Here is a 23504-nt window from a genome sequence, read left to right on the forward strand (position 1 = left end):
TATACATTTGCTGCCAAACGTTCAACTTTGATCAAAGGGAGAAACGTGCCCTACTGCAAAGGCCTGAATAACGGTAAACGGGGTGGAGGGCCAACTAAAAGTTTTTTTTTTTCCATCTTCAAAAAATAAATTGTGTTTCATGCAAATACATTCTAACCACACCAAGTAAACGTATAATATTCTCGTCCAGAATGTCAGCAATTGTAGTGTCCTGCTGGACACTTTCTAGTGTCTCAACAGGCACTAGGTTACCAGCCGCTCCCTCGAGGCTGAACATACACCCATCCAACACAGCCGTCACCTGTCAGGTGACCCTGTAAATAAAAGAGACGAGTGCACGTGCTCGAGGACAATTTAGTACCCTCAATAACGTGTGTCTGTGTCTTCCTTTACTAAGTATGTGGGTCTTGAGCCCACAACTTTACAATGGCGACGAGGGGTCTGACCTCACCTTCTGTGCCGCCTAAACTGCCCTGAAGAAGGAGGGTGTATGGCTCCATAGATGCTGCACCATAGCCTGTCAGGGGAAGTAAGCCCCTCACCCCCACGATGAGAGTGAACCCTTTCGCTACCAAAAGAAGGCGAGAAAGGAGACTGGTTGTTTCCAACACCACACCGCAGCTGCTGCCATAGGCCTGCCCCCAACTGCGCTGTCACACGCTGCCTGCAGTGGCAGGATTAGCGAGGCAGACGGACTCGTACGAGTCTGTGGAGAAACTGAGCAACAGCCCGATGAGGAGTGGAATACTCCCTGTTGTGCCCACCCGATGTGTCCTAACACATACAAATAAAGGTATGATCTGGTTTGGGCAGGATGCCTAGTGCAGTACCGCCAGCCCCCACCAATGGGAGTGGGGCATGACCCTCTGCCTAGTTGGCTGGGTCCCCTCATCTTCAAGATGGAGGGGACTGACATGTGTGCTTTTCTCGCCTCCCCCACCTGAGTGGTGGGGTTAGCAAAGGTGGGGACACCTCTCCTCCTAGCTTGATTTTCCCACTGATTCTCACACCCAAAGTGGGGGGCAGAACTGATGGGGCCAGTTGCTGGGGGCAGCAAAACGCAAGGACAGCTTACAAAGGCAGAAGGCCTTTAAAGCTTCCCCTTCGTGGACCCTGGCCATCGTGGGAGAGGAGGCATGACTCCTCTGCCCAGGATGGGCTTTGTTTCTGGACCCAGAGAGCAGAGGCTCTCTACCCAGGGATCCAGAAACCTGTCTGGTGGTGGCAAATGGCAGGTAGCCATTCAGGAACCACACCAGGGCTGGTCATTGTTCAGTGGCATCTCTAAGATGCCCTCCAAGTACATTTTATATTAAATTCCACACTAGTATCAGTGTATCAGTGTGGATTTAATGTGCTAACGTTTGCTACCAAACTTTCCAGATTTTAGTAAAGCCATTATGGATCAGGGAGTTCATAATGACCAACTCACAGCCCATATACTATTTATGGCTTTCCTACACTTTCCTTGTCTAAGAATGGACTTATACACTGTATAGGTACAGGGCTCATGCCACTGTACCCTCACCTAAGGGCTAGTGCACCCTGCTAGAGGGGTGACTTACCTAAGGCCACAGGTAATGGGTTGCAGGCATGGCACACATGGATGTGTGCTGAGTCAACTCTTCACTTTTCTCTGCACCAAAGCACGCAGCTTGCAATGGCAGGGTATGGGTGCTAAGGGTAGCACAATAGTTGCTGCAGCCCATAGAGGCCTTGCCTGTTCACAGTGCCCTTGGTATCCATGGTACCTTTTACAAGGGGTTTATCTGTGGCCAGAGATGTGACAATTGTGGGTATAAAGGTACAGTCTCAGGAAAGAACACAGGCCTTGGGAACCTGATTGGCAAGGACTCAGGGCACATCAAGTCAGGTTGCATCAGATGTCAGGCCACAGGTGGGGAGTAACCATGCAAAAAGGGGCACTTTCCTACACACAGCCTCTACACAAAACGTTTGAGGTGGCAGTCAAGCGACTGTACTTATATGATTTGGGTGATATTAAGTCAAATCTCAAGTGCATTAGTTAAGGCTTTACTGTAAAGTTTATAGGAAGTGATAAGTACACAGGACGGGTCACTGGGTGATATATAACAATATTTAGGTCAGCGTGCTTCTTGGTATTATTGGAACATAGGTCCTCATGGGCTAACAAGAGCCTTGCTAGCTTCATCAGTAATTTTGAGAGACTTTTTGGGGGCAGAGCAGTCTTCAAGAGGTCTCTAGCAACCAGATGGTCTGTGACAACCTGGATAAACATATAGATGTTAGAGTTCGGATTCTGAGTAATGTCTCATACAAATTTATTTTAGAGATCCCCGCTCAGCTATTGCAAGCTTGGAGCACATAGATAAAAAGCTGGCATATCATGCATAGTTATGACGAACTAGATTAACTCCAAACAGATCTGTGCTTGTGTAGAACCTGCCAGTAATTTGAAAAAGAGCCTATAACATTGGCATTGAGCCCAGTCAAGCCAGCATGTGATGCGATTAAAAATAAACAAATGCTCCATATGCCAGTGTAGGCATCAATTTGCTTTCAATAACTTAGCGTATTGCTGTGAGATCCGGGCCAGAGAGATTTTGAAGGCGGCCCCGGAAAGCAAAAATAAGGGCCTTGGCTGATGTTGCCAAAACCTCGAGATGAGGGGTTGGAAAGCCATTTTTATTATTTCAAACTTCTAGGTTCTTGATACCAGGTGCTCTTTTAATCTTCTGGGTATTTCTATACCAAGCTCCTTTTTTTTTGCTTGTTAACGAAGATTAAGATCTTAGTTTTCGATGTGTTGATACTGAGTTTATCTCACAGTAGTGAGCCAGAAGTTAAGGCTCTTTGAAGACCAATTGTGGTTTGGTGAAGAAGCATCGTGACATCGGCGTATTGTTGCACTAGCACCCTCTTCCCTTGGAGTTTCAGTGGAAAGTAGTTCGCTCTGCTGAGATGGTCATTCAGATATGCAAGAAAAAAAGTTGGTATAAATCTTGTGTGAGTAGGCCCATTTGCTGGATATTCGTACTTTGACCCATGTGTTTGTATGGAGACTCCTTGTTGTGTCCAATAAACGTGGTGGAATCCCCCATGCAGCCAGTTTGGCCTACAGCAGCTGTCTATCTACTTTGTCGGATGCTGTTGCAAAATCAATAATTACACTATCGAGCTGCTGAGCCTCCCTTTTAGTCACATTATTGATTAGGATAGACAAACATAGTAGATTGATCTCCGTACCCTGACCCTTTTGAATGCCAGTCTGTGTGGTGGGAATTATTTTATTATGTTGTGCCCAAGCCTCCAATCCCTTGTGGAGGATTTTCCCCGCCACGAACAAAGGAGCAATCAGTCTAACGTTTTCAGGCTTGTCCCTTGCACCTTTCTAATATATTGGGACTACACCAGTGCATTCTGAAAGCAGTAGTTAAACAAAGGAGTCGAATAGGTGGTCCATTTACTGATTGTGACCTTAGAAATGCTTGTAGGAAGGCCGCTGGGACCAGGAGCACCTGCAGTGTGGATTGATGCTAAAGCTTCCCTGGCTTTTCGTCCGTGATTTGAGTTGAAAGACGACCTGCAGGGCTAAACATTCCATTCAAGTGCAACGGTTAAATAGCCCCTTGGACAGCAGATTGGTCAATGAATAACATAGATGTATGCTGTCCAGTTAGCCGTGGGGATGTTAAACAACTCCTCTTGTTTTTGCTTCCCACTCGCCTTATAGACCATGAGCCAGAATTCTTTACAATCTCTTGCATTTATTGCTGCAAGACTGCTAACCACTGGGAATCCAAGTCACACTGTCTATTCACGTAAGGGCAGTGCCTCTAGTTCTTGAACACTGACTTGATCTTTTCTCTCTGTGCCATCTTTATTGGATCCGTGCACGCAGCCATTATGCATCTTTTAAGGTCTCTTTTCAGTTATGTTAGTTGGTAGCTATTCGTCAGGCAGAGGCATGTTTTGAGCAGCGGACCTTGATGAGGTTGCACTTATTTCAAAGAATTTAGTAAACTGTTGGTGAACTCTGGCCAGGTTTCTATTAGAGTGGAGGCCATATTTGAAGTGTGTGACAGAAATGAATCAAGGAATTTTATGGTTGGTGATTCTTGATGTACGTGCAACCTTATTCATTTGACTGGTTCCAACCCTGCTTGCTCTCCCAACCGAGTTTCCTTATGTAAGATAGCAGTCATCAAATGAAAAGAACATGACAGTGTTGCATGATCCCTTATTAGGTTATGATAGATTTTAAAGTCTGAGATCGGATGCAAGTCTTGGATCGTGACCCATAGGTAGTCAAGTGTTTCCAGCCTTTCACGAGAGGCGTACGTGTTAGCAGCATCACAATCTGTGCTACTCTTGCCGTTCAGGGAGTGCAGGCCCATCGTATGGAGACTTGAGGACAGCTCGATGTCAAGTTTTGAACTTCTCTTGGAGGAGGAGGGATTTAGAGATGAAATGTTCCAAAGTTTGTCCTCAACATCTAGCCACTCATGGGCATTCATCTGTTTTAGCAGATCGACATTGAAATCGCCAGTTAATAGCCAGGTACAATTTAGGTGATCCTGTCGTAAGTCTTGCAATGTTTCGATGAGATATTGTATTGTAGTACTTTTTTTCCTCATGATTCGGATTAAGATAGATATTTGCCAGTACTAATGAGTTTGATTGGCTCCACTATGCTGGAGAGGATAAGAATTTGATGATGATGATCGCTCCATTTAGTTTAGCCAGGATGGAGATGATAAAACCCAACTGATTGCATACGTGGATTGAGACACCCCAGATGTTAGGCCCCACTTGAAGGAACTGAGTACAGGAGAGTGGTATTCAGCATAACCCCACGAGGAGTTTGCTGATAATTGCCATGTTTCTTGCAAGCAGATTAGATTAAATGTACATAGAGAATCCAAATGTGCTTGAGAAGACGTTAAGGTGTTATATCCCCTAATGTCCCAAGGAATGATCGTTAGGGAGGTTGACACTTTACCCGGAGGTGTTTATGGCAAATATGAGGTCACATTGATTAGCTTAGCTTCAACGGAGTTCAACATGTTCGTCAGGCAACAAAATCAACTCCCTGACTCTAGATTTTTATACATGATTACATCATTATTAAGGGAGGAGGGGGCTGTCGATTTTGAGTGCCTTTCAAGAATGTGAGCGTAAGATTAAAGGAATTTGAGGCAATATTGCTCCTGTGAGGCTGAAGCTGCTTGAGGGCAAAAATTGGGGGATATTTTGCTATAGCCTATTTGACTATCCTTATGCCAGATTCAGCCAGTCTCTTCTTTTAAGCGTGTACCAGGCGAACTTCGCTGTTATCAAAGAAGCAGACTTCTGTTCTTAAATTACTTTCATCACTCAGCCCTTTTGTGAAGGCGATGTAGTCTGTAAACTAGGGATAGCGGCAAATAACTTTATTAGGTTGCTCCTGTTAGAGTATCTTCATTGCCCTGTGATGCATTTTCAGGGTATAACAGGATATTTTGCAAGAAAGACCCATTGCGCACTTAGGGTTGGACCCCGAGGGGACTAATGGAGACTCCCCAATGTCCCTTTGACACCTTGTCCGAGAGTGCCATGTACCCGACTTGCGCTGGCCACTTCATTCTAAATGACAATTTCAATTGAGTATGTAGAACCCATTTTGCATACATGCCAATCCTCCCGATTCAGGCAGGAGACTACTGATTTCAAGGCTAGTCTTCCGCCTCCCGAGTCCTGCATGCAGAAATCCAATTCGGATTGCCGAATCACGATCTGCTGGAAACATGGCAAAAGTGAAATACTGATGCCTGTCACGTGCAATCCCATCTCCCTCCTCCAAGAATTACCTGTGACATCAAAGATTAATGCTTTCTATGTAATACTTGGAGGGGGAGAGTAGTGCATGGGACAGGCCTCAACATTCTATTTTTATGGCACTTTACATAGCGCATACATAAACAGAGTTTAGATATCTGTTTTTTGTTTTCACTATGTTATTAAACTGCCAAAAATGAAATGCTGATTGTCTGTCACCATTCATGCCAATAGACTCGATTTAGGCAGATTGCCTCTTCTTCAATCTAAGTATATGGGGTAAATACATTCTCCCAACTTTTTTGGGAAATCTCTCACTTGCCTGCTGTAAAAAGTTGGCTTGGATGCATTTTGACCTAGAAAAATGAGAGAGTACATTTAAGCCTTAAAGGTTTATTTTCTGATTCTAAGTCTTATAGAAATTGATCAATATACAGAATCAATGAATCAGTGTAGCGCTCAGTTAAAACGTGTAGAACTTACTTAAAATACAGAGTCAGTCAAAGAACTCCGTAAAGTTCGGGTCTGCAAAATACAAACTGTACAATTGGAGAGAAATCCGGCATGGATTCTCTTACAAGGGTCAGTAAGGAACGGCCTCTCTCACATCCAAAAACAGCACAACACTTTTATAAAGCTCTAAACGAAAGATTTCATATATTCGCTACAGTTTTATATGGTTCTCACACATTAGACCAATCAGTTAAACAGGGTGCAACATTTGCAAGAAATTACATTTGGAAAATCTTTCATCATTCTCCAACATGGAGCATCTCACGGACACCACCTATATCAGAAAAAATATTGTTACATCGTGTGGAACTTTGCTAAGAAACACAGGTGCAACCTTGAACAGGAGCAGTTGTACTAAAGCAACAGTTTAATATTCTAGTGAAGGTTGTTGTCTTGCCTGTGAGTAGAACATTCAAGCATTATTCTATTGAAAGATTAAAATACGAGTTTATCCATGTGATACAGGTCACTTGGCATTAAAGTCTGAAACAAGGTAGAGTATGAGATCTAAAGTTTCTATATTAGCAAGAGTTTGAGTTTAATTTCAGAAAAACAAAGTTATCCATTATTAGTATTAGTGTCTTAAATGTATGATCAGTGAGTCTAGTGGGCCGTCTCTCTCTGCCCACTTTTTCATTTTCCCCGCAGCCTCTTTTCAGAGATCAGTTATCATCTAACAACGTTTTTTTCTTCAGGAGTATCACCTTTTGCAGCTTCAACAGAAATGAAAGGATGATGGGCCATCCTTGGCAGTTTGTGCAGTCCAGAGTATACATTTGAAATCTAGTACTCATAGTCCATTGTATAAAATTCAGTATTGTAAGTATTAGGATACAAATAATACATCTTGACTGAATGAGTGACTGTTTTATGGGATCAGAGGCTCAAAGTATCTAGAGCATGTTTAATGAGAGCCTTTGTTTTTTGGGGCAATAGACACAGAAACTTTACCTGACCTGCCCAGAGTGCTGTCGCCGTTGCTGTCTCCCCTCCCGCTGCCGCAACTGGATTCACAGCGGCCGCCGAGTGGAGGGTGGGAGACTACATCCCCCAGCCTGCCCTGCTCCTCGTGACGCCAATCCTGCGCCCGGAGCGCACATAAAACACCGCAGAGCCCGGCGGAGCGGGCGCTTTGTTTTTTGGGGCAATAGACACAGAAACTTTACCTGACCTGCCCAGAGTGCTGTCGCCGTTGCTGTCTCCTCTCCCGCTGCCGCAACTGGACTCACAGCGGCCGCCGAGTGGAGGGTGGGAGACTACATCCCCCAGCCTGCCCTGCTCCTCGTGACGCCAATCCCGCGCCCGGAGCGCACATAAAACACCGCAGAGCCCCGCGTCGCGGGATCGCACGCGGGTCACGCCGGGCAAAGCCCGGGCAAAGGGCGGGCCGTCTGTGGCCGTCAGGGGCAGACAGAGGCTGGGCTGGGCCACCCCCCTTATTGCCCGAGGTTTGACATTCTGATCGGTGCCATTGACTTTTTGCTGACCAGTGAGGACTGTGCTGCCCAGGACTTTTTGAATTAGGATTTTGTTGGTGTAGCACGTTAGGCGCCTGGTGGGTGCTTATCGCCACACCCATATCTGCACGTGGCTGAAGAGGTTGGCCTTGTCCCGGTATTTCAACGTTAAGCTTATTTAGGCTGTGTGCGATTTGGGGGTGTTTTGTACCTTGAGAGTTCCCATCTTCTTGCCAGTTGTTAAAACTGTAAGTTTTGAGTATTGTTTTTTTTTATTTCTTTCCAAGGCTAAAAGTAACAGTAAGTGTTCTGCAATGGGGGGTACGGGGACATTAGACGCTTTTTTGAAAAAAGCTGAAACTGATGTTTCTAGGGAAATTGAAATGGTGGAAAGGAGGCTATCTTTGGAGCCATTATCCCAGCCTAATTTTGTGAAACGATCTGGTGATCCTATTTTAGGTTCAGGTGTCATACAGGCTGGATGTCATTTTTCCGTTGAGTCTGTGTCAGAGTGCAGCTCTGTTATTCCTCCAGTCTCTGTGAATACCTCTAGTCCTCTTTTCTCACCGCCAGCCACACGTACTAGGCAGTCACATGCCCTTCCTGTTGTTGCTACTAAAATAGTTAAGGGCAAAAGAAAAGCGAATAAAGCCCCTAAAGGAAGTCGTCAACAAGCTAAACAACCCAGGAACATAGATTCCGCTCATGGGTTGGTTTCTCAGGAAAGTACTGTGGCCATCCAGGCCACGGTCGACAAGAGTCATGGGCGTAACGAGAATACCGAGCAGGGGGAAATAATTCCTACGGGAGTTAAGACGGACGATTTATTACAGCTTATGGATGAGCGATTGAGAGCGATTATACTGCCAGTTATGGACAGACTTAATAAAATTGATGACAGACTCGCTCTCATCGAACGTCACATAGCGGGCCAGGAAGTATCAATGCCAAGGCTAAATCCACCCGAGATGCACCCTTTAAGTGGAGTAGCAACCAGAGTTTCTGATCTAGTTGAGTCTATGACGATCACTGCTGTAGGTCCCATTAATCCTCTTCCAGCTGCCTTAGGAACCAATGGTGGTGTTAGCTCGAGTCTTAGGGACATGATAGGGAGATTAAGCCCTCTTCCTGCACATCCATCAAGGGAACGACCTTTGCATTTGCGGCCGGAGGCCTGCCCGTATACTGTAATTTTGGCAAATGTTCCGAAACCTAGCGATGGGAGGGAAGACCATTGGTCTTCCTTAAAAAATAAAGCCCTCCACTTTTTGGCAGGTAAGACAGTTCTTGGGAGCCACCTTTTCGAAAGTTTTAAGATGGTTAGAAGGGTTCCTTGGGTGGGGAAGACCAATAAGACGTTGAAGGGTGACTGTGTTGTAGTGAGCTTCAGCTTTCCCGATTTAGTAGTCAACATCTTAAGACAGGCAGGGTCGATCAGATTACACCAGGACTATGTTAATGTTCTCCCGTTGTTTTTTTTTTATCCACCTCATATTTTGGGGTCCACTGGAAACAGTGGACATATCCCTCATTTCGTCCCTGCGAGTAGGACATTGGCTCTTAGTAACAGATATGAGGTCCTTAGCACTTTAGATGTCAATGATTGACACAGTGTGGTTAATATTCAGGCCCACCACAATGATCCTAGATTGTTTTTTTCTGAAGAATCTGGGTCGGTGCTGACCACGGAAGACAATATCGACCTTAATGGCTCTGGTGATAGAATTTTACCCCTAAAGGCAGTTTATGGTGAAGGAACTAGTCAGATAACCTCCGAGGTGGTCCAAGTAGACGAGAGTGAAATAGTTCCTCCTGGTATAACTGGTAACGTGACTGTCACGGTTCCTGTAAATAGTGAGGTTGGTGATTTTCAACTCCGTTCATTGAATCCGGTGAATTTTGTTCCACAAGAGAGGGGGCAGGGTGGGGGGGGGGGGGTAACCTCATCAACAAATAAAATTATGACTTTGTCATGGAATATTGCCGGCCTGCGAACTAAAAGAGGCGATACAAACTGTAAGGATTTCCTTTCTACCCACCATATAATTGCCCTTCAAGAGACGTGGGAGGCTAAAGATCCCTATTATTTGGATGGGTATCAATCCTTTAATAAAAACGCTGTGCCCTCCTCTATGGGGAGATCTCGGTGGGGTCTCTCGTTATTATTTAGCCTCAAGTTACTGTATAGTATAGAACTATTAGCGACTAGTTCTCCAAATATACTGGCGGTTAAACTTAAAGGTGCCAATCTCCCGTCATTATTAGTGGTGAATTTTTATAACTCATTTACTAGGTCTGATGAACTGGAGCACCTAAAAGCACTGTTTACATTCTTGGACGAGTTTGATGCAAGTAATGTTATACCTTATTCTTTTTTACTTTTTGGTGATTTTAATATTCATGTATGTCATCTCAATTGTTTTGAAAATATTAATTATGATCATTGCCCTCAAGAGGTAACTCACTTTGAACACTCTAAGGGTGGGATGTACCTAGAGGGTATTGTATCTGCCCTTCATTTATTTGCTCCTGTACAAGATTCCTTATCTCCTGTCCCTACATTCACTGGACAGGGCCATTATTGTTAGGGCTCGGGTACCTTGTGTGGTATTTAGACTACCCATCCCATCATGCACCTTAAGGGAGGAGGGTTGTGTACTGCCCCATACTGCCCCTGGACAGGTCACGTGATTGGGAGGGTTCTTAAGCCAACTTTGCACTGGCCACAGTGCTTGGCTTTCTGGTGAAACTCCCTGACGTATTGGAAAATACTGTGGTAAATAAAATATCACGCTCTCATAATTTCATAATATCAATAAGATCATGCATAAAGCAAGAGGCTGAGTCTGTGGTATCAGGTTCTAAAAGGGCTTTATTCCAATAACTCGAGTCAAAGGGAGAATATTTCCATCACCAAAATTGGATCTGGAAAGGGGCTCAAAAGTATTCTCAATATTCTCAAAACATTATTCACAGAGTACAGTATATATACATTTCTCAATTGTACGTAAGCAAAAGAGCAAGAGAGAATGAGATAAGAGCATGTGGGCGTGTAAGTAGGCGTGAAGGTGGGCGTCCATGTGGGCGTCCACTTGATGATAATGGGTAATTTGTCATGTGTGGGTGGATACCTGGAGGGGGTTGCGTGATCTGCTGGAATTGTACTGGAACTTTGCCTTACTTGTGCTCAACTCGAGCATGACGTGTAACTGACGTGGGGCTAGAGGGAGAAAGGGACTTGACATTTAGCTCTACATGTGGAGACAAAAGTCTGGGGTTATGTCAACCTAATCCCAAATCATATCTAACATCCTATGTTTAAAGAACTATGTTATCCAAAAAGAAAGGTCTCTCGGAGTAGAACCTTATTCTATACTGACTATATTGACTGTGAGTGCGTGTACAAGCGTCTAAGTGTCTACACAATATGCGGGGGCAGAAATCGTCCATAGTAACAGGGCTATGAATTACTTGCATAAAGACAGAGAAGCCGGGCCTTTGCTCGGTAGCTGGCAGGATGTTTACTTAAACTACTAGACAGGAATGCATTGGGCAGGGAGCGGAGCAGATAATTTCGAAGGTGAAATACAGTTTTTGGCAGGCAACAAGCTGATGTCAGGTACCGTTAGCTGCGCAAAGAATGAGGACAAAGTTCATGGATACAGATGCAGGCTCAGACTGGAGCTCTCAGAGGCAGAAGGCAGGAAAAGCTTGATGGCAGAATCAGGGCCTACTCGCCTGGACTGAAAAATAGCATAAGTGAACCGTATAAAGCCGGTGGCCTTTCGTACTTAGGAATGGAATATCCGGCCCATTCATGGCGGATCTGAAAGAGGACATGTTAACGGTGGACGCACATGTATTTGCGTCTTCATAACTGGAACTGGAGGGAACATACATGTACTTGTGATTTATACATGAAACCGTTGGGGTCCAAGATAGGGGACATAACTGATCATAAAAATCCATATTTCCACATTCCCTCCTTGTCCCCTACTTGCCCGTCAAGAGATATCAATCTTCATCAATCCATTGATCTGTTCATATAGCATCATTTGTTCTTCTTTTTTCTTCTGGGACGAACGAAATCTTGGTGGTGGAATACACGATGTGGCACACAGACCACAAATCGCTGGTCCACATTGTAGGCATAAGCAGCAACTGAATAGTATGAGAAAGCCAATACCTAGGAAGGATAGGACCCTCCATCCAAAGGTAGATAATACACTCCAAAACCAACCGGACCAAGTCCAGGTGCCTGGATTCTGGTGTATCTGGCTTACAATCTTATGAAGGCGAGTTATGGCTTTATATACAGATGGCGAATTTTCTGGTATGAAAAATGCAACAGCTTTATTTGATGACCCTACAAGCTCCGCCCCTATCGGCCAGGATAACGTCAAGGACAAGACTATTTTGAAGCACAACAATCCGCATAGCAGACTGCTCTTCTGTTAAATTGCCTAAGGCGGAAATAGTTTCGTTCACTACTGCTTCAAGGGTTCTGGTTAATCTACGTATCAGCTTACTATTGGTAACTGTACCTATATAGGGAAAGAAACCTTTATTGAAATCTGTGTATTTTTCCCATGCTGTTTCAGTGTAATCGACAATTGGGAGATCTCTCTGCTGTCTATTGTGTACTAAATGAGTATTTCTATGATAATCAGGAGGAGCTAGGAAAACAGGTGGTAGGAGGAATGCTATGTAACAGGTACCATCCCAATCTAGAGGTAGGCGTATATATGCGGTCTGGCCACATATAAAGTAGGAATGACGAGAAGCTCTAAATGTAGACTTGCCTTGATCACTGAATTTTATTACAGTGGTGCATTTACTATGGCCCATGTGTATGGAGCCATTCTTTCTTATACATAATTCCCCTTTTACTGGGAATACGGACATGGCGGGCAAGATTGGTGTAGCTTCAGATTCAACGTTCAGGATCATGAGGTTAAGTGTAAAATTACCTAATCCATATACTTCATTTCTTAGATCAGTTCCTGTTCTTTTGGGAAGTCCCTCCTTGTTAGGGTAGCAGACTTTAAGCAAAACTAAGTTCAGGTTTCCCCATACCCAGTTGTCTTGATAAACTGCGGAATTCGAATCTAGGAATTAATCAAACTAAACCATGCTCCACAGGAGCCATTGTGTGTGAACGGATAGAGAAAGAGGGGCAAAACTCCCTTATAGTTCTGATAGGGGGGGAGTCGGCCACAGACCCAGCAGTCTGTAGCATTGCTAGTCTGATGTGAATGGTGCAGCATCTGAATAAAGGTATTGTTGCGTAAGGCAAGTCGATATGATAGCTCATAGGATGGCAGATCACTAAATGTGTGCTTTATGGTATCATTAGTGGAGGAGTATAAGAGTGAGGCAATAGGAGGAAAAATAGCATGTAGTATTAAGCTGATACATATTATCGTGATGCACAGAAGAGATTGAAAAATTACAGTCACTATACATCTATTTGCTTCTTATCTTGCTCTCTTATTTTTGCTTTATGTTATTGTCCAAGATCTTATGCGAGCCAGAATACATGTTCAACCGCTTCACCACCTAGTGGACTTAATTGATCAAACGGGTTCTGACTTCTTAGATCAAAGTTTAGCTTTGTGGAAACTTCTGGGGAGTCTCCTCTAGAAAATGGTGTTCAAAATCCAAAATCCAAGTTCAAAGTCTTTTTCCTTTGTAAAAGAGTGGTGAAGGTGCACTTTGACTTTAACGGCCGTCCCCGTGGTCCAGAGCACTGACTTTGGCGCCTTTCATCCAGGAGCGATGGAGTATTCTTTGACCTGGGTGTTGTCAGGGAAGGCGGCAGCAACCTGCGAACAACAAGAGAGTAGTGCAGACATCAAGGAAGCCAGGTAATCTGTCAGCATGTTACTATTAACATCAGTAATCTTTTAGGCATTGTAGTGCCCCACATATTTGGTGGTCTACCAAAGACCACTTCATAGGGAGATAAGCCTGTTCTAGAATGAGCTACCATTCGCATGTAAAAGAGGGCAACCGGCAGGGCTACCATCCAATCTACACCTTTGTCTGCGCAAATTTTAATATCCGATTATGTCTTTCTACAAGGCCTGCTGCTTCAGGATGTCGCACACAATGGAATTTCCAGGTATACCCTAACAGAAGGGACACCTGCTTCATTAGTACCAGGACATATTTGTAACCTCTACATCTGTTCATTTGGATATAATCCATTTGGAGCACTTCAAAAGGGTGGTCAGGTGGATGGAATCCACCTTGTTCCATCGGAATGCCTTTACCTGGATTGAATTGGCAACAGATCATACATGTTCTGACCTTTTGTTTCGCTGCTGCACGCAGGTGCTTGTTGAACCATATATTCTGTAAGCTATCTATCATTGCTTTCTCTCCTAAGTGTGCAGGACTATGTGCGGTATTTATAATCACTTGTACCATCGAATCAGGAAGAAGCCATGTGGATTTGCCCTTGTCATCCAACCCTGATCAGTCAGTACCCCTCCTTGTTCCGACCATTTCTTTAATTCGTCCATCGTAGCATGTGTCTGTATGTCTTGTACATCCTTGGAAGGATCCCTAACTGTCATGGCTTTGGACACTTATTGAACCTGTAACTTTGTCATGTCTAGTGGGGTCTGAGCTGTCTGTTTAGCTGTTCGGTCTGCCAGATCATTGCCTTGGGAAATGGTATCTGTGGCTCTAGTATGTGCTTTACATTTTAGGATAGCTATGGCTGTTGGTAAATGTATTGCTTCCAGTAGGGCTTGAATATGGGGGCCATGCTGTATCTTGGTCCCATGAGAGGTCAAGAAACCTCTTTCTCGCCAGAGAATCGGTGTAAATGTTTACTCTCAGGTGCTTAGCTCTTAGGCACGCTTGTGTCAGGGCGATGAGCTCTGCTGCTTGTGCTGACAATATGTCTATTCTTTTAGTCTCTATTATTACAGTATCAGTAGTCACTGCATATGCTGCCACTAATTCTCCCACCCCTGTCCTCATGCATGAGCCGTCAACTTATAGTGTTAGGTCGGGGTCTGGGAGTGCAACGTCTGTCAAGTCTTGTCTTGGTTTAGTCACGGTATGTATTACTTCAACACAGTCGTGTGGTGAAACGCTTTCTGTACTTGAGGGCAAAAGGGTAGCAGGATTCAGTATGTTGCATCGTCTGATCTCTATGTGTGGTTGAAATAACGTTGGCTCATAGCCTGTCAGTCTAGCTACAGTCAGGTGTTGTGTTTGTGTCCGGTTCAAGAGAACCTCTACTGCGTGTGGTACTTGTACTGTCAGAGGGTGGCCCAGCACTATCAAGTCACTTTGTCTTATGGCTAAGGCCGTTGCTGCAACTGATTTTAGGCACGCAGGCAAAGCCTGTGCTACTGGGTCTAATGTACTAGAAAAATAAGCACAGGGCTCGTGTTTTCCTGCATGATCTTGTGTTAGGACAGATAGTGCTGTTCCATCCCGCTCTGTCACAAAAAACATAAACGATTTGTTGTAATCAGGGTTTGCTAAAACTGGTGCTTGACATAAAGCTTTCTTTAATTGCCCTTCAAGAGACGTGGGAGGCTAAAGATCCCTATTATTTGGATGGGTATCAATCCTTTAATAAAAACGCTGTGCCCTCCTCTATGGGGAGATCTCGGTGGGGTCTCTCGTTATTATTTAGCCTCAAGTTACTGTATAGTATAGAACTATTAGCGACTAGTTCTCCAAATATACTGGCGGTTAAACTTAAAGGTGCCAATCTCCCGTCATTATTAGTGGTGAATTTTTATAACTCATTTACTAGGTCTGATGAACTGGAGCACCTAAAAGCACTGTTTACATTCTTGGACGAGTTTGATGCAAGTAATGTTATACCTTATTCTTTTTTACTTTTTGGTGATTTTAATATTCATGTATGTCATCTCAATTGTTTTGAAAATATTAATTATGATCATTGCCCTCAAGAGGTAACTCACTTTGAACACTCTAAGGGTGGGATGTACCTAGAGGGTATTGTATCTGCCCTTCATTTATTTGCTCCTGTACAAGATTCCTTATCTCCTGTCCCTACATTCACTGGACAGGGCCATTATTGTTAGGGCTCGGGTACCTTGTGTGGTATTTAGACTACCCATCCCATCATGCACCTTAAGGGAGGAGGGTTGTGTACTGCCCCATACTGCCCCTGGACAGGTCACGTGATTGGGAGGGTTCTTAAGCCAACTTTGCACTGGCCACAGTGCTTGGCTTTCTGGTGAAACTCCCTGACGTATTGGAAAATACGATACTCATCTTGGCAGAAGCTAGCCTTGTGACCTTGGATCCCCGCTGCTGTGCTGTGCTGTTTTCCTGTATTCCGGAGCCCTTTTTGGAATTGCCCTCCATACTCCTGACACACACCTGTGTGTTTCCCTCCCGTGAAGATTCAAGCGCTTCTTGCGCGTTATCGGCATTCCTGGTATTTCTTCACTGAGCGATCATTGCTCCTCCTTGGTTCGCGTGCACTTGTGGAGTTCTGTGAAGTGTGTCCCTCGTCGGTGCCCGTACAGTCCCGCCTTCATTACCGCCTCCTATTGCAAACGCGAGGACGCGTTTGTTTTGTGAGAACTCTTCCCGTGCAGTCCCGCCTTCATAACCGCCTCCTATGCAAACGCGAGGACGCGTTTGCTTCGTGAGAACTTTTCCGCATTAGCGGGTGCCTGATTTCTTTTGAAAAACGCGAGATAGCGTTCCTCGTGCGATCCTCGTTTGGCTCTGTTACCTTTTCAGCACTGGCCCCCAAACTTTCCCATTGCCCAAGATTAAGACAACGCACGTTTTGGAATTTCTTTGCTGAGACCGGCAGACTGTCCATATTATCGTTCCCTGTCCCTCAACCTGTTTATTTGTTCCACCCTTGCTGTCAAGCTAACAGCTAGGGCATTTCCTTTTGGAAGAGACTCGTGCCTTCACATCACTCTACTACCTGTATGGTTTACAAGTAAGTTTGGGACAGTACACAACCTCGAGGGAACCAACAGTTGTTTAATTGGGGAATGTTCTCCCTTACTAAGTATGTTTGATATGTTTCTTTCTTATGTCATTTTGTCTTGCATATAGATTTTCCAGTCCACAATCCTGGCCCTATTTCTGTTGGCAGTTGAGAGACTATGCTGGTGGTCTCATGAGTCTCTCCTTTTTTTAAGGACACGGTTCCTACCCTAGTGTGTGTTTAGTGCAACACTGGGTGGAGGATGTTGTTGAGAAAGGGTGAGGCATTGGCATCGCTCCTGGGGAAAAGGTTTCTGCTTGGGAAGCCCGGCTGCGCCCGACAATTATAGTACTATTGATTATATTTTTGTTTCTTGTCTTTTGAAGGACCTTATAGGTTCTTTTTGTGTCACTCAAAATGCCTTAAGTGATCACAATCCTCTCACTATGGAAATTAATATTAAGGCTGTGACTAGGAGAAACCCTCTGCCTACCATTGCTAACTTAAACTTAGTCTCTATAAATCAGGGAAGACGTTTGAGATGGGACGTCATCACCCCGGCCGATTTCCTCGAGAATTTGTACAATAGTAATATCGTGGATTTAAGTATATGTTTGTCAACAGAGTCACAACCAGTGGAAATCCTTGGTGCTTTCGAGAGAATAACAAAATAGGTAGTGGGCAACCTAACCCACCACGGGAGACCAAGGCCTAAGAAATTTAAAAACTGGTTTGATCATGCATGCTCTAGTGCGCATCCTGCACTCTTGTCGGCATTAAAAGAAGGTGGGAAAGATGCAAGTAAGATTGTGGAGGCAAGAAGGCCTTACAAGGGGGGCGTGGCTAGGCGCCGAGGTGAATGGCCGCCTGATCCCGGAGCTCCGCCGGGACCGTTGGTGTTCCATCAAAATCCGGACTTAATCCGCGCTGCAGGGAGTGCCCTTGGAGCTCCCCCGGCTCCCCCTGACCCGGTGCACACGGAGGCTGCTCGGCGACCCCAGGCGACACTCGCACGGCCCAGGAGGGTGGCCGCGGCGGATGACGGCGGCTGGACGCCTCGGCTCCGGAGCTCTTTTGCGGCTCCCGGCGCTACCTGAGGCCCCGGCGAGGGCCTGCCCACCGACGCGCTCAGAGTGACGCCGTCGTAGGAGAACGCGGCTGATATCGCGGATCGGGGCCGGAGACCAGCAGATGTCTACGGAGCGGGTGCGAGATCGCGACTGGGGCTGCGGCCGACTGATTCCCTGGCCGAGAAGAGGGCGCCATTTTGCGGCCACGAGAGACCAGAGGGAGGCCTGTTGCTGAGGGACGCCCTGCCCTACCCTCCGGTGAGACTCCAGAGCGCGACTGGGACTGCGAACCACCTGGCTGCCCGGGGGTGAGACGGAGTGCTCTGCTTGATATCGGGCCTGGCTGTTGGCGGCGGAGACCTCCTTCCCCCTATCGATCCCTGACAGAGAACTGTGGGCTCAAGGCTACGTCCGTCGAACCCAGCCGGATCAAGGGGCGCCTGGGTGCTGCGGAGGGGACCACCAGTCGTCCTAGGGAAGGTGCACGATCGCGACTGGGGCTGCGGCGGACTGATCCCCTGGCCTAGAAGGGGACGCCATTTTGTGGCCACAGAAGAGCCGAGGGTGGCCTGTTGCGTTGGAGCGCCCGGCCCACTCATCCGGTGAGGCCCACAAGCGCGACTAGGGACTGCGCACCGCCTGGCTGACTGGGAGTGGGACGGTGTACTGGAACTGATTTTGGGCCTCTCGTGTGGCGGCGGAGGTCTTCCTCCCTCTATCGATCCCTGAGCAACAGCGGTGGGCCCAGGGCTACGTCCGCGAACGCCGGTCGGACCACAGGACACCTCGGTGTTGCGGCGGGCGGTGTCGCATACGACCCGCGGGGTGCCCGGACCGCCATGCGACCCAAGAGTGGAGCCGCAACGCAGGCCAACAAGCTTGACCAGTACACAGTAGCCAAGGCGCCGCCTCCGGCGGAAAAGGCTCCGAAGGATGACGCGGACCCAGCGGACCCTTCATTGAAGTCCATCATGGCTGCGATTCAAACCCTGGGCACGAACTTGGAAACCAAAATGGATAAGATCACCATTGAAGTGGCCCTGCTCCGAGCTGACCTGGGGAAAACCACTGACCGCTCCAAGGCTAATGAAGTTGATATTAAGGCCCTACAGGACTCGGAGAAGCGGCTTGAGGGTAGGGTGAATGAGCTAGTACACCAGCACCGCCTGATGGCCCTGCGGCTCGATGATCAAGAAGGGAGGGCTCGGAGAAGTAATATCCGCGTTGTGGGTGTGGCGGAAGGACTTGAAGGAGACAGTGTGGAGCTCTTCCTGGAGGACCTGATCCTACGACACCTTAAACCCAAGCGTCTCTCGAAGCTCTTCACCATTGAGCGGGCGCACAGGGCCCCTATCCCACGACCCAAGCCTGGGGCCATGCCACGGACGATCATAGCCAAAATTCTGAATTTCCGGGACCGGGACGCAATTCTTCAGGCGGCACGACAGCACGGTGACCTACAGTACGAAGGGGCCACGATCCGGTTCTTTCCCGACTTCACGCTCCAGGTCCAACGGGAAAGGCGCTCCTTCCAAGGGGTCAAGGCGGCGCTCCGCGAGCGTGGGATCAGATATATGATGTTTTTCCCAGCCAAATTGAAAATCATCGCCGGTGGGCGATCCCTCTTCTTCACCACGCCGGAAGCGGTGCAGGAGTGGCTGGATGCGGGAGAGGCGACGCAGGATTCCAGGCGTGAAGAAGTACAGCGGCGAGACGCGGGCCTGCCCGCCACGGAGTCGGCGCCGGGACACCCTGCGGGTGGTGCGCCGAGTCAGCGGTCCTGGCGTTCCAGGTCCAACAGTCCCCGCTGGGGCTCGTCCAGAGAAGGGACGCCGCGCTGAGACCACGAGAGATAGCGCTGAGAAGACATCAGACAGTAACGTATACCACATGTGCCTTTCTTTTGAGACTAGTTGACTCTGGGGTACCCTGGCCGCCTCACTGCCTCTACGGGTGGCTTCCCTCTATGGGTGACTCCGGGGCAGAGGGGCTGAACGAACTGGGACACCACGGACGGGCGACCAAAGGGGACTAGCCCACGAACTTCCCAAGTTGAGTTCCTCGGTGGGTTCACCGGGGTGGGGTGGGGCGACAGGCGCTCTGCTAATTGGGGTGGTGGGCAGTTCAAGACCCACGGAGCAGGGGGCAGGGTGGGGGGTGTTGTTTTGGGATGGGGGGGCAGGGAGGTCAGGGCCAGCTCCGGGAGGGAGGGAGTTGATTGTCCGGCTTGTTGGGTTTGTTGCATTTTGTATGGTTTGTTATTGTGGGGTGGGGCTCAGGGAGGGGTGGGAGTTGGGGATCCTTTACGGTCACACACACTATGTTCACACAATTGATGCCCGGGTGGTGGGACAAGAAACCCTCTTACGACACAGCCATGGCTAGAAGGTGGGAAAAAAGCCTGAAGATTCTCAGCTGGAACGTCAACGGTATGGGGGACAGACTCAAGCGTACTATAGTTTTGCAGTTCCTCAAACGGCACCAGCCAGATGTGGTGCTTCTGCAAGAAACACACTTATTGGGGAATGTCTGTCACGCCCTGAACAGATATGGGTACACTCTAGCAGCACACTCAGGTTTCACCACTGGATCGAGAGGAGTGGGTATACTCCTGCGACGCTCGCTGCCCCTTCATGTAGATATCACCAAGACCGACCCGCAGGGCCGCTTCACGGCTGTGTCGGGGCGTTGGGAAGGCCGGGCGCTTAATCTTCTTTCAGTCTATGTCCCCCAGGCCTACAGGCCCGGGCCTTCGCAGACCTGGGCTCATTCTTCCTATCGCTACCCGAGGGTCGGCTCGTTCTGGGAGGGGACTTGAACGCAGTGGCATCGGGAGCCCAAGACAGACTGCCACCTAGAGACCTGCCCCAGGGGCAACGGTGGCTGCCGGACTTCCTCGAGTCCTTCGGGCTGACGGACGTTTGGCGCCTACTCCACCCCACTGAAAGTAGCTTTAGCTTCTTCTCCGGGGCGCACCACTCCTTCTCACGGCTGGACTACATCCTCACCCTGCTCCAACACGACATGGCGGTACTGGAGGCCGAATTCCTCCCCAGGGGCATCTCCGACCATTCACCGGTCCTTGCACAGATTATATTCGGAAGTAGACGGGAGGGCTGCACTGCGCCAATTAATCCCTGGCACTTGAAACACGAGGTCACTAGGAAACACATATCCACTTCCATCTCGCGCTACTTCACAGAAAACGATGGGTCGGTCGCCTCCCCTGCCACCCTCTGGGAGGCGTTTAAAACTGTGGTGCGGGGCGAGGCGCTTTCGGCTATCGCGGCTCGGCGACGGGAACGCAGCCAACAGACCGTAGCGCTAGAGGAGCAACTTTGGGAACTAGAAAGGGAGGCAACGACCAGCGGCGACCGGGAGCTCAGGCACGCGATGCAGCTAAAGGCGGCGGAGTATAGAGCGCTGGTATCCCAGGAGGCCCAGACGGTGGCTCGGCATAGAATTGGTAGAATATATGATCAAGGTGACAAAGCCGGGAAACTTATTGCCTGGCTTGAGCGGAAACAACAGGCCAGCAGGGTGGTGCCGGAGTTGCACACTGAATTGGGGAGAGTGCTCACGGAACCCCGGGAAATAGTACAACAGTTCGCCGACTATTACCAGCAGGTTTACAAGCGAGAGTCGGACCGGCCGGAGGAGGACTCCATGGACCTCCTCGCGGACATACGCTTGCCCACTCTCTCGGACACAGATCGGGAGGCTCTTGACAGCCCGCTCACCGAGGCTGAGCTCCAGCAGGCGATAAGAGACCTCCGTCCTGGTAAGGCGCTCGGTCCGAACGGCATACCCATAGAGATCTACAAACTCCAGCCAGACGTCACTAGTAAGCACCTCAAACTCATGTTCGACTGCAGTAAAGCAGTAGGGCTGCTGCCCCGGGACCAGCGGTTGGCGACCATAGTGGCAATTCCGAAAGAAGGCAAACCCAAAGACTCTTGTGCATCGTACAGACCCATTTCGCTTCTAAACGCGGAACCTAAAATACTTGCCAAGACGCTGGCCAATCGGCTTAAACCGGTGCTCTCGTCGCTAATCCACCCTGACCAATCGGGATTCATGCCCCACCGAAATACGGCCCTCAATATTAGGAGATTGCATGGGGTGCTAGGGCAGTGCCACAGTCTTCAAGAGGACGCGGTGGTGGTCTCGTTGGATGCCACCATGGCCTTCGACACCCTAGAGTGGCCCTACATGTTCGCAGTCCTGCGTAAGCTGGGCTTTGGACCCCAGTTTATCGCTTGGGTGCGATTACTGTATGCGGAACCCCTGGCGCAGGTGCTGGTAAATAATAAGGTGTCTGAAGTCTTCACGCTGGCCAGAGGAACTCGACAGGGCTGTCCCCTGTCCCCCCTTCTATTCGCCCTCTCCCTCGAACCGCTTGCGGCCTGGATAAGACAGGTTGCCACCGTGCAGGGCATAACATGGGCGGAGGGGTGGGAGGATAAGATATCTCTCTATGCCGATGACATACTTCTCTACCTCTCGAAGCCGCGTGGGTCACTGATCGCGGCGCTGAATATACTGGACAGTTTCGGTCGCAACTCTGGCTTCCGAGTCAACTGGGCCAAATCGCATCTATACGTCCTCCGTGGGGACCCTCCCAGACTCCCTGAGTCTTGCCCTATTCGGGTGGCAGAGGACGGGTTTAAGTATCTCGGAGTGTATATTACTGTTAACAAGGCTCTGCTGTACGAGCACAATCTCAAGCCGCCGCTGCTTCGGCTTCAACGGGAGGCGAAATCCTGGCAGCATCTGCCCCTGTCATTGCTGGGCAGGGCAGCCTTATTTAAGATGCTCTCGCTCCCGCGGTTTCTATACGCACTCCAAAATTACCCGCACCTGGTCCCGAACAGTTACTTCCTAGCGATCGAAGCTGCGCTGCGCGACCTCCTCTGGGCCGGGCAGCCCCGAATCTCACTGGCCAAACTCACACTGGGGTGGTACGATGGTGGAATCGCTCTCCCCGATATTCGTAAGTACTACTGGGCGGCCCACCTATCCGCGATCAACCAAGGGACATACGGGGACGGGAATGACCCGGCTTACGGAATGGATAGATGGCTGCTTCCCGGAGGGAACTACGAAATAGCACTCTACTCTAGACGGGGTGTGAGCAGACTCACCGGCCCGACACTTCATTCGGTGAAGCTGTGGCACATCGCACAGAAGAAGCTCGGGTGGTCCGGAGTCCTCACGATGGCCACGCCACTATGGGCCTCAGAAGCGTTGGGAAATCTGCGACGCACCAAAGGATTCCGCAAATGGGATCTTATCGGCATCTCTCAAATCAAAGACATTTGGGGACCTGCCGGGGTCCGCTCATTCGCCCAAATGCAGGACGCATACGAACTGGCAGATGCCGAATATTTCAGATACTTGCAGGTGCGCCACTCCTTGCAGGCGAACATCCCACCGGAGGTCAAGCTGCCGCCAGCCTCCCCGCTCGAAGATAGATTGCTCGATGGACTCCTCGCGGAACACGCCATATCCCTTACCTACAAAAAACTTATTAATAACCCCCCAGATTTGCTTCTTCCCCTTAAAGAAAAGTGGGTCGCTGAAGGGCTGGAAATAGATGACGAGGAGTGGCTGCACGCTTTGGCTTCTCCACGTGAGGTCGCGATATCGGCCCGATTGCGGCTCATCCAATTGAAGATCCTACACAGAGTTTATATCTCTTGCACAAGACTACAT

The sequence above is a fragment of the Triturus cristatus genome, chromosome 1_2, assembly GCF_964204655.1.
Source record: "Triturus cristatus chromosome 1_2, aTriCri1.1, whole genome shotgun sequence".
NCBI classification, from domain to species: domain Eukaryota; kingdom Metazoa; phylum Chordata; class Amphibia; order Caudata; family Salamandridae; genus Triturus; species Triturus cristatus.